General features: G+C 33.3%; 1 protein-coding gene across 1 annotated transcript in view; it reads right to left on the bottom strand.

Annotated features, from left to right (window-relative positions):
- Window positions 1-6,637, bottom strand: part of LOC108908427 (spondin-1) — a 45,307-nt gene extending 38,670 nt beyond the window's left edge. The window contains exon 1 of the mRNA XM_018712463.1: window positions 6,454-6,637. The gene's annotated coding sequence lies outside the window, so the exon portion shown is untranslated. The remainder of the gene's footprint in view (window positions 1-6,453) is intronic.
- Window positions 6,638-13,335: the final 6,698 nt, after the last annotated feature.

Below are 13,335 nucleotides of genomic sequence, written 5' to 3'. Positions count from 1 at the left end.
TTATTTATGGTTTCTGTAATGGAAATAGTCTGACCGCTCAAAAAGAGTATTGGCAATGTTTTCCTGGTAGAAGGCAATCTTCTGCAAGATTGTTTGGCAAAATTAATGCAAAAGCAAAATCAGGAGCCTTAACTCCAAGATATCGTGGATGTGGCCATCCAAGGAAGCGTAGGCATGATTTAGACACAGTCGTTTTAAGATATTTTGAACGTAATCCTACTGCGAGTGTAAGATTTAGAACAAACACTACTTATGTATGACAGTTGCTTAAGAAAAATGGATACCCTAAGGCCGCTTGTAAACGACGGTTTTTTAGCCGTTTGTAAGCCCGGTGAATCCACCGTAGATTCATACGGTTGATCGGGGAATATTGATTGTTATGGAAGTATGTTACCACACCGCGTGACCGCACGGCGACCGGCCGGTCGCGGTGTACGCATAAGTTTCCCTCGACGCGCTTGGTCTACGCAGGGTAGGGAAATGATCAAGTGGACTATAGTAGCTTATGAGAGCATGTTGACATCACCGGGTTTGCGACCGCTATTAAACCGCATAAGTGTAGACAGAACATTTAAAAATCTAAGGCCTTATCATTCCCAAAGGGTTCATGGTATACTTCAAGAAGATCATGCCTCCCACCTCCGTTTTTGTCACACAATTCTTGGTCGCCAACAAGATAATTACACATTTGTTTCAAATATTTTATCTACCGATGAAGCTTGCTTTACACGGGATGGCATTATCAATTGCACAATCTTCATACGTGGTGTGATGAAAATCCATGCCACTTTTGAAACTCGTCATCAACGTGGATTTTAAGTGAATGTTTGGGCCGGCATTCATTGTTGGCAATCACCTCTTTCTACTGAGTGGATTGGGAGGTGTTGAATCACTAAGCTTTTTGAAAAATGATCTTTTAGACCTGCTAGACGATATTCCCCTTGAATTGCGAGCAAACATGTTTTTTTTTTTACAAGATGGAGCTCATTCACATTATGCTCAATAAGTGCGGCATTTTTTAAATCGATCATTCCCGGGAAAATGGATTGGCCGTGGAAATGATGCGGATGATTTTTATTTATCGACGTAAAAAGAATGGAATATACTACGCCTGTGACTACCACTGAAGAATTGCGGCAACGTATTGGTGAAGCTTTCAATGCCATACGAATTCAACATGAAATTTTTCAGCGTGTTCGATTCAACTTCCTAAGAAGATTACGTGCCTGTATTTTGGTCCAGGGTGGACAATTTAAGTCATTGCTTCGCACTTGGAATTAAGACATTTTGTTTTTTATATATTTTATGATTCAAAGTTATAACCTAAAATTCAAAATAATAATTTATTTAAAAAATACATACATTATTTAAAAAATAATTGTTTCTGACTAAACTATGCAGGGTTAAAAAAAAAGTAGAGAAATTTTTTCTTCAAAATAGTTTAATTCTTAAAAAAATAATATTATTTGTTTGATAATTTAAAGGAATAAAAAAATATCTGTTCAAGGTAGCTAGAAAACTATCCTTATTTACAACAGATTTCGATGAAATTTATGAGAGTTAAAGATCCTTATGATATGATCATTACTTACAATTTTCATTTCATTATCTTAATCAGAAAGAAAGTTATTTTAAAAAATATCCAAATGATGAAACCTCTTTGGAGGGCCCATATCTCAGTAACGGTGCTCCGGAGAACCAATGTTTATACAGACCTTTTTTGCTATTTTAGACCCTATTTTCACCTTAAAATTTGTACCAACTTTTCTAAACACCCTATATATGCTCATTAAATAGCATATTATATGTACATTTTGGGGCCAAGAATGTAACTAGGGCTGCCTACTCAGTTTTAGATAAAAAAAACATTAAATAGATGTCCAAAAATTTAAAAGTATAGATACCAAAATACTATTTGTTTACAATGAACAATGACAAACCATTACGTCTAAGCGTGAAAAGAATCTCTTGAAAAATTACACCAATCACAGTCGGTGAAACAGAATGTTGTGTTTTAATATAATCTTGATCTTATTGTATTAACAATATTTAATTTTACAGAAATTTAATGCCAACATGAAGGAAGTAACATTATCGTTCCAAACAAAATTACTCGTTCCGTGGCTTGTAATCATTTATGAAGGGACTGTATTTAATGGAGCTTTGAAGAATAAAATGTTACTAAGGTAAGTCGACAATTCGACTTTCGTGTGATTATGGAATCGGCCCAAAACTAACCAAACTCAAAAGTTGGTATAAACTTAAAGTACATATCAAAATATAAATTTTATTATTTGAAAATATTTTATTTGTATACGGTTAATTGGTCTACTGCAAGTATATCTAATTAGATTTAATATATTTCTATATTTAATATCGACACTGATGACATTGACTCTTGGATTTCGTCATCTTAACCTTGCTCTGAAAATCTAACATTACGTAGAATTAAAAGTAATGGATATTTATAGTATGTAATTACAAAGTAGTTTTTGACATTGGTGCAACGCATTAGTCAAAAACTTATCATTACTTATTAAATTAGGTAAATATTTAACTAATTCATATAAATTCAAAAAGTTATCCTAAAAATCTTATCAAATGAAGTCAAATAATGTTCTTTGTAATAAAAAATCTAGGTATGCAAGAGATATCCAACGTCATAGACAAGATTCTTAAATGATGATATTGCAAGAGACATCTACTCTGCGGACTATATACCCCGACCAGCATTGAATTATACCAATATCTAGTAAATGATATTAATAATTTTTATTATTAAAAATTATATGGTTAAATGTACATGTTAAATAATGTTATTAATTATTCTTGTTTGTCTAATATCAAGACGAACTCGTAAATATAGTAAGGATAGATAGACATCTACTAAATGCTGCTACCTTAACTGTGGTAGTTCAACGAAAAAAATCCATGTACAATGCAAATCGTTCGATAAGTGCCTGGAGTATCCCTATCAACAATGTGGCGCATATTACACGTGGCTCAAATTTATTCTCATTAGCACCCGCAGATAGTCCGTTATGGGTTAGATTTTGTGAATGTTACAAAATCCCTCACGTGTTAGTCACAGATGATCCGCTGTGTTTACATGCAATGGAATAAATAACGAAGATGTGTTATAGATATAAACTTTAAATTTATTTATTTCTATTTTCCATAGTAGCTATTTGCAAGTAAATTTTGAAAAAAAAATAACCAGTGATGTTCTAGGGAGGCTCTAGGGAGATTCGGCTGCCAAAAAGTTATTAGAAGTTTCAGTGATTTTTATAGATTCTCGTAGATCATTTCCAACCATAGTAATATTTATAAAATTCAATTTCATTATATAATTTCATTTAATAAAAAATCATTTTAATGAAAAATCATCATCAAAAACTAAATCATCTATTGCTTGTCCTCAATCTGTTACGACGACTTAACCTTTTTGAAAATACAGGGTGATTCAGAACTTATACGAAAAAATATAATGCTATTTATTAGTAGTTTATACAAGTTTCTACTGAATTGACAATGACTAATTTACCCCATTACGTCTAACGCTATTCAGTCTAATGGCGGTTTTCCATTAAACGGACAGTTGAGTTTATGACCTGTTTGTATTTTCTAAAACTTGAAAAACAAAAACAAAACTGAAACAAACCCAAAACTCTTATTTCCATCAAGCGGGCTACATTTTGTTCGAGTTTTGTTTTTGTTTTCGGTCCTTTTCCACTGGCTGTAGCGAAGAAGTCAGAACACATTTTTCCAGTAACCAATGTTTAGAGAAGATTTTTTTATTCTTAGTTATGGCTGGTTTATACTGAAGTCCTTGGAAAAAAAGTGAGTGTATCGGCCGTTACGTGAGAGCGATAAAGTATGTTATAGAAATCCGTGCGATAGAGAAGGATGGCTATAATGAAGACGTTTCATAGTCACCGCCCGTTTCGCCTTTTCACAAATAAGATCCACTTCCACTTGTAATTCAGCGACCGGTGGTCATCTTTGTTTTCGTCGTTTGCCTTTTCTGTAATAGATGTCACTACTTATACAATTCCAACTTCGGTATTCCGATATGTCAATACAATCCGTTAACAGAGGGCAGAACAACGCGTAACAAAGAAAACTTTTTACAGTAGCTAGTAGATATCTCTATTTGTAAATCTAGTGACCTTGTTTCCTCTACTGAGAAGTTATTCAAATGGAGTATAGTGCTCAGCTGCATTTAAAGTTCATTTAGTTGTTATTTAAGTATACTTTTTAAAATGACTTAAGAATCCCAAGAAATAAAGCAAAATTCCGTAGATATTTCCCCAATTCCAAAAAAACCTCACCTTAGAAAAATTGTGCTGCCTGTTAACGGATTGTATTAACATATCGGAATACCGAAATTGGAGTTGTATAAGTAGCGACATCTATTACAGAAAAAGCAAACGACAAAAAACAGAGATGTCGCTGAATTACAAGTGGAAGTGGATCTTATTTGTGGAAGGGCGAAACGGGCGGTGACTATGAAACGCCTTCATTATAGCCATCCTTCTCTATTGCACGGATTTCTACGACTTATTTTATCTATCTCACGTAACAGCCGATGAACCATGGGGGCTTTCCGAACCTGTATATATTTTTTAATAGCTATAATTCATTAATGATTAAAATATTGTTTTTGGTATGAGGGAAACGCCAACATAGATATTGGGTTGGATCACTTAAATAGACAACACAACACGACCGTTTCCACTAAACAGACTTGAGTTTCAAAACACGTCGAAACCTTTTGATGTGACGCTTTCGAGCGGGACTCGAAAAAACAAAACTCCAACTGTCACAAAACACGCCAGTCTTCAAAAAGTTTGCGAAAAGTTACAGTTCTCTTTTATTCGACACAAGTTTGTGTTTTGTTTTTGTTTTGTCCGTTTAGTGGAAATGTTTTCATACAGCATACAGTTTAATTCTGTTTCTTTTCGTAATTTGATGCTCATGATCTTAAAACTGTTAATTTTAAATTCAAATTTAATCTTTAGATATTTGTTTGGTCAATTTTTATCTTTCTGTCATAAAAGACTATATTATTAGATTCTCCACACAATATATTTTTTGTGGAATTTGTTTTTTTTTTTACTATACTTATTATAAATTACTCCTTATGAATATGATATGTAAATGAACAATGGCACAACAAAAGAAAGAATAGTTATGTACGACGGAGAGGAAGATCACTCTATTATTGAAGAAAAAAGTAAATCAATTGCTTCACAGATAAAAATATAGGTCATAATATGGGGACTCTTACGAAATCTATACTTAAAAAATCTGCACCAATTGAAGTCGAAGAAAATTTCCCAACCGTATAAAAATAGCTTTATTTGGGTAAATAAAATTCTTAATAATTGATGCTTCTAGAGCATGAAATAACCTATGACCTCCTGTTATACTGTAAATATGTAATTTGCAAGAAACAATGCGTCAAAAACCAAAGCGTCTTTTATAACTGCAAATGGTGCAACAATAAAATTACCCCGTTATGTTAAACGGATGGGAAAAAAATCAGTTTTGTTGTACATAGTATAAGAATAATCTGCAATACTGAGTTTTTATTGCGTATTTATTCAATATCGCGATTTTTTCTCTTCAGCCCCAGTGATCTACAATTTATAATATTTTCTTATTTTGACTGAATATAACATATCTTGCAGATTTTGCAAGATATCAATTTTTTTGTCAGAAACATGTATCTGATCCTAGACCTGAATCTGGCAGTTTCGGATATCATTTTTAGTAAAATAATAATTTCTAAATAAAAAGGAAAATCACTAACGTATATTTCAAAAAGTTATAACGTATGTAGGTACCAAAAAAAAGATTTAGTTTGTAAAGAATGTAATTACTGATCGTTCTTGATGCCAAAAATCAATATGAATATGAAAAGTTGCAAAAAAATGTCTGCCATTTTTTTTTTATAAAATATCAAACATCTGCTATATGAAAAGTTACTAAACAATGTCTGACATTTATTTTTTATAAAATATCAAATAACTCATTTGGAACGTCTAGATCTGGGTCTATATACCTTTGATATTCAAAATTTCAGCATTCTTGCAAAAACATTTGTAAAATGAATACAAATAACTATGGTTAACATATATATTTTTTTCACTGTTGAGAAATAATGCTACAGAAGAATTCCTATGTACTAAAGTAGGTTTTGTTTACAGATAATTCTAGAATAATAATGAAATAACAAAACTGTGGATGTACTGCATACTTTCATAAAACAAGTGCAACAAAAATATGTATATTATTAAATATTTAACACCTCACTGCAGTAATATTTATTCAGTATTAATATTTATTTACAAATAATGAATGTCTAATATTAGCTCGTATACATTGGTATAAAACACAGGAAGTCTTTTTTTAATGATTCGAAGGAAGAAAATGGCCTTCTTTACTCACCCCAATGAAATAATCTGATTAATTTAACAATACTGACACCAAACACGCTTAAACCACATGTAATCACTAGAACCAACTTTATAACGGACTATACTGAGCACAGATTCTTTCAGAGAGCGGCTTTATCTTTAAAAACATCTTGTTAGCTAGAATATTAATTACATCGGCGAAAATAATTGGCGTTTGATTGTCAACAAGACGCAAACGAACATTATCGCTTACTGAACTATACCAACTACACAGATTAATGCCCCAGACAGACAGTTGAGTACTTGAATGTTCAAGCCTCATGTTTACGAGCAAAATGAAAATATGTCTAAATATAAACATATTTAAAATATATTGGCAGCTTACAAATAAATATTGAAATATTTAATCAATCTTCTATAAAGTAAAACTTATAAATTATTATAGTCTAGTAGATATCTGAATCATGAAATAATTTAATTAATGAGGAATATCTGACGTTCGGATAAGTTTTTGCTGTTGTTTTGAGTACTCCTTAAAAGTGTCTAGCTATATGTCACTGTAAGGTATTATCATGGAACAGCATAATTGAGACTGTTTAATTTGCAAGATAATTCAGGCTACTGTGGAACTAAAAGATTAGGCTGTCCAGCTAGCTGTGGATTTCGATTAGTTTCTTGGATTTGCCAATCTTGCTATCCTTAGGCACGTTGTAACTGGCTTCAGGATAATGGTACATTTTGGATCCGGAGACGCACTCAAAGAGTTGGTTTTAGAGAGTTTCAACTGACTCTAGTCTGTTTTGCACTGGGGTTTTAAGAAGCACATCAGTTTGTAATTGTTATTTGAGACCTGTCAGGTTTAGGAGCTTTTTGCACTACGTCTCGTAGAAGAACTTGTGTATAGCGGCTTTAGGAGCTGTGTGATTGGCAACTTTAGGAGTATGTACCGTTTGAGGGTCTTTGCCGCAGGTAAGACAAACCTATAACTCAAAAATGGAATTTTAGAGTTTTATGCTTTATTGTTGACTTTTGAGCATGGATATTTGACATTAGATAGTATGTATGGACATGAGCATATAGTCAGTTGTAAAATTTGAATCGTTCTGCAGGTACTGGCTAGGTATCCATCCCTGGTTATAAATCTGCCGATGTACAAGATCGACGTCCGACCAGAGGCAGGGGCATCTTAGTTGGTAGCTGTCTTGTGCGGTTTGGTATAGATCGGCACAATTCCTAGTCCTCGGCTTTGCCATCCTGATAATTTCCGAGCCTTTAGAACATTTATGAGCACTTACAATACAAACTAGAACAGTGTATATTCGCCAGTTTATTTTAAAAAAGGTATAAATATGCTTAGACAATTATATTGAAAAAATTGGTGCTATTCGTTGCTGGAATTCAATAAAATACAATCATGTTTGTTCTGTTCTAGTCTGAGATTAGTTTGCTATGACACTTTGTTGAAATCAATTGAGTTGATGCACAAATTTGGCTTACATTGAATGTTTCTAGTTTAATTTGAGTTTAGCCTAATACAATCAATTCTTAAAAACAAATCAGAAATACATCTTGCAAATATTAACTTTGTACTATGAAATACTGTACAGTGTTCATACTTGCACCATCTACCCTCTTATTGTTTTTACCTTTCCATACAGAAAAAAATGGTAAAGGCCAAAGTTTTAGGATTTCTTGCCATTTCAAAACAATATATGAAAAAAACAATTCACTGTTGCATTTCAAAGATATAGACCAATATAGTATTTTTTTAAATGGAATACTCTGTATATTTTTTGTGATTACAATAATATACTCGTATACAAGTGGTATATACGCTTTGGTAGTTTATTTAATATTTTAGTTTGTTTATATGGAATCAATGCGTAAGTATGTTTTTTGGTATTAAATTTACTAAATAAATATTTAAATTATATATTAAGAAAAAATTATAAAGGTTGTTTTACAATAACATCATCCTGTTCTAGGAGGACATATATGTATTTGATGCAGGTACCTTGTTACTCACATCATTGATAGTATAACTTCAATAACTGAACTTCATATTTTCTAAGGTCATATAAATTTTTCATTTACTTTATGTTTCAGAATCTTCCATACAAAGAACTACGTTGGGATCATAAATTTACATTAATGATTATCTTATCAAATATTTAAATACATTTCATGAATATGGTTGTGCGCCATTTTCATTCCGAAGAGTGCGCAGCATTGTTGTTGCATGTTGTAGTAAACACGTTGCGGTTAGACAAAATGAAGCGGAGTGTGTAGCTGAGACTATGCGCAAATTACATGGAATTTTCGGTAGATGAAACGCCTCGAAATGTGTAACTGTAAAAAGATTAGTTTTGAACTTGAATCTGAATAAACAAAGTCGGTTACTGACTGAAAAAACAGGACGTTAGTGACAATGTGGCGGAAATTCTTGAAACCTCAGTGCGTCGTCGGTCACTAAACATCTCAAAAAGCACAATGCAGCGGAATTTAACAAAGTATTTGCATCTGCATACATTCAAGATTCAGCTAACTCAGGAATTGAAACCAGACAATCATTTAATGCAGCACTGATTGGATGTTCGCGAATTCAACTTGTGAACGGTGATTTTGCTAAGAAGACCATCTTCAGTGACGAGTCGCATTTTCATCTTACAATTAGTCGGTATGTAAACAAGCAAAACTGTTGAATTTTGGGGAAGAGACAATCCTAGTGTGAAAATTCGTACCTATATATTTATAGTGATGATTATACAGGGTGGCCAAATGAAAACGAAACAGAGCAATTTTCAGGAACTGCATCAATATTGTAGAAAAACGCACAGACCCGTCGATTTTAGATTAAAGGGGGACATTCTTTGCTCGCATTTTTGACTCCGCCACTTTCACCCCCAAGCAAGGGTGAGCATCACCCCAAAATATTTAAATGGCATTGGGGGTTGAGTAATATTTATTTTGAAAGATCTTACAATTCTCTTTACAACAGACTTTAAATTTTATAGTTCCACCCAATAGTTATTAAGAATTTTGATTTTAAAGTTGAAACTTATGTACAAACAATTAGTAGGTAACGGTAAAAATGTCAGTCATTCGAATTAAGTACGCCAATGGAATAAATTTAGTATTTCTTGTGTTTTGGCGATTTGTTATCACTTTCGTAAAAAAACACAATTGTAAAAAACAGAAATGAATGCTATACACCACACACAATGAACGTAAAATTAGTAAATTCCAAATTATTTTCCAGTATTATTTGGAAGCGTTGGTTGGTAGTTTATTTAATTGTGTTTTTGAAAATTATACACTATGGTTTATTCCATTGAGGAAAGGGTAGATACCATTTCGCTTTACTTTATGAACAATAAATGTGCGAATAGAACAGCTCAGTTATTTAATGAACAACATCAAGATCAACATGCCAGTAGGAAGTATGTTCTAGAGTTAGTAAAAAAATTTCAAGAGACAGGGAACGCAGCCTATAAAAAACGAGAAATTGAAAAACCTATAGTTAATGAAGCGAGTGAAGTTGCAGTTTTGGGACAAGTTAATCTTGATCCTACATTAAGTACGAGGCAGCTGGCATCTGTGTCCGGGATCAATCGAAGTAGCATACAAACCATTTTGAAGAAGAATAAATTCCATCCATACAAAATACATTTAGTCCAGGAACTTCATGAGGATGATTATGGCCGCCGTTTGCAATTTTGCGAAATAATGAGTGAGCGAGCAGGGAACGATCCACAGTTCCTTTTTAACATCTGTTTTTCTGATGAAAGCAGTTTTTTCTTGAACGGGACGGTAAATCGTTACAATTGCCGCTATTGGTCCGATTCAAACTCAAGAGTTTTTCACGAGGTGCATACACAGCAACCGGAAAAATTAAATGTATGGGCTGGAATTTTCGGTAACCGGCTGGTGGGTCCTTTTTTTCTACCTGGTAATTTGACTGGCCTAATGTATTTGCAATTACTGGAAGACGCTATTGACCCTGCTTGGACTGATATTATTGAAAATTGATTTTTCAATAGGAAGGTGCTCTTCCGCATTATGCGTTAATTGTCCGTCAGTATTTTCGTTTTTTACGGAATTGGATTGGGAGAAGAGGCAGTATTGAGTGGCCTCCACGATCACCGGATTTATCGCCCCTTGATTTATTTTTGTGGAGATACCTAAAAAGTAAAATCTATAAGACACAGCCAGCGTCGCTGGAAGATTTGCGTCAAAGAATCGTCGACGAATGCCGTCGAATCACTCCGGAAATGCTTCGGAATGTGCCAGAACGTTTCGAACAAAATCTTTATTCTCGTATGGAAGCGGGCGGTCATCAGTTTGAACATTTAATCAACTAAGTAGTAAGTAAGCAACTAAACATAATTTAAATTTTAAAATGTATTTTTTTTTCAAAATATTGGGCGGAATTATAAAATTTAAAGTCTGTTGTAAAGAGAATTATAAGAGCTTTCAAAATAAATATTATCCAACCCCCAATACCATTTAAATATTTTGGGGTGATGCTTACCCTTGCTTGGGGGTGAAAGTGGCGGAGCCAAAAATACCAGCAAAGATTTTCCCCCTTTAATCTAAAATCGATGGGTCTGAGCGTTTTTCTACAATCTTGACGCAGTTCCTGAAAATGACTGTTTCGTTTTCATTTGGCCACCCTGTATGTCTAAAATTGTAAATACGGTTCTATAGTTACCAAGAAATTATCCTGATGACCTTACTAGATATAGGTACTGGGTGTCCCGGTACTTAATACAAAAAAGGCGAGTATAAATAGATGAGGTCATAATAATATCAGTTCTTTATAACGAGCGTTCAAATAAAAACGTGGTCGAAGTTGGCTCTGACACATTGGACGTAGAGCGTAGCTTATAGCGACCAACTTAACCTCATTTCTCAACGAGCTGTATAGCAGCTGTTAGTTTCAATAACAAAGCGGCGATACAGCGCATGATGCAAATTTGGTGAAACTTCATTATGCCCAGAACGCCAGGGACGGACTATGCCGAATGGTTAACAACCCAGAATTTTTGCATAGATGAGGATCGCAATCTGCCTGTATCAAAAATAAGTTCCCTGAAGAATTTGCCAACGATAATACCTTCTTGGTTCAACACGGTAAAATTAACAGTTTAAGAAATATTTATCATTTTATGTCACAGTGCACATCGAGCCTCAGCCATTTTTTAATTTTTAATTGAACATAATTACTATGTTAGAAGTTAGAACCGTACATATCTTTAAAATAAGATCCTAGAAAATCTTACTGTCTGCTAATGTAAATTTCACTAACAAAATTTGACAAACACACTTTACACATATACATAACTATAACAAATAATTTAAAAGAAAGAAAATTATTAAAATACATTCTATGTCTAATATTATCACAATGGAAATTAATTCTTTGTAGCAATTCATCCCTTATCTGTACTGGAGTTGCGTACAATAAACTTTTCAGGTAACCCGACAGGAATAAGTCCATCGGGTTAAAGTTTGGAGAACGTGGTTGCCAAGAAATTGGACCTCCTCTGCCAATCCATTTATTATTAAACACAATAGATAAATAATTTCGTACATCAATATAAAAATGGGGAGAGCTCCATAGTGCTGGAACCCAAACGTTTCTTCGGGTATCGAATGGAACATCGTCTAACAGTGGCTGTAAATCATTTTGCAAAAACTACAAATATCGAGTCCATTCAGACGTAGGAGTCTATATTAAATTCTTACCCCAGAAATGCTTTTTCGCGTACAAACAAATAACATTCGTAGACTTAAGAAGTGCGTGGAGGGAAGGTGCCCATGTTGAAAATGTATTTTGATAGTTTTCTTTCTTTTAAATTATTTTTAAACTTACTTTACCTTATTCTTGTTTTGTTTTTCTATTTTGTGTTATGTGTAAAGTGTGTTTGTCAAATTTTGTTAGTGCAAATTACATTAGCAGGCAGTAAGATTTTCTAGAATCTCATTTTAAATATATGTACTGTTCTAACTTCTAACACAGTAATTATGTCCAATTAAAATTAAAAACAAAAAATGATGGAGGTGCCGTTCGATGTGCACTGACAATAAAATCACAAATATTTCCTAAACTGTTAATTTTAGCTGAATCAAGAGGGTATTATCGTTGACAAATTCTTCAGGAAACTTATTTTTGATACAGGCGGATTGCGATCTTCATCTATGCAAAAATTCTGGGTTGTTAACCAATGGGCATAGTCCATCCCTGGCGTTCTGGGCATGAAGTTTCACTTACACCATCAAAAATGTTATACGCATGTGTTATCATCACCAAATTTGCATCATGCTGAAGTTAATAGTTTAGAGACTGTATATAAAAATAACTTTTTAATTTTCACCTTTGTTAACGAAGGCCCGTATAAAAAAAAATTATATATTTTGACCTCATCTATTTGTACCTACTAGACTTTTTTGTATCAAATACCGGGACACTCTGTATAGCGTTAGCATACAAAGAATCCCTATTTTCATTTCACTTTAAAATGTACCTACGAGATTACATTTCTTTTGGAAAAATTATATCAAAAAGATTTGCGTAATACTAATATCTTCTCGTTAGGTATATTTTGAAACTGTTTCAGTGTTCTAAAAATATATTTTCAACTCGAGATAATAATATCTCTACTCGTGTGTGGGCGAGGGGTTGGGTAACACAGGCCCACAAAAAAGTCCAAACTCAAGAAACCCACATATCATTTCCGAAGGAATTCAATGCGCTGAACACGAATCTGTAGTTAAAATTCATGGCGATGAATTTCGAAGAAAAGTGAAATTTTTGGGAGAAAACGCCCAAATATTGGTCAAAAATGATTTACTCCTAAATTTTGTCCAAATACATCATTTTCGTAGTATTTTGAGGCGCTGAACACAATAC

This window comes from Anoplophora glabripennis, unplaced genomic scaffold (genome assembly GCF_000390285.2).
Source record: "Anoplophora glabripennis isolate ALB-LARVAE unplaced genomic scaffold, Agla_2.0 scaffold387, whole genome shotgun sequence".
Taxonomy (NCBI): Eukaryota; Metazoa; Arthropoda; class Insecta; order Coleoptera; family Cerambycidae; genus Anoplophora; species Anoplophora glabripennis.
This window is presented reverse-complemented; position numbering and strand designations above follow the sequence as displayed.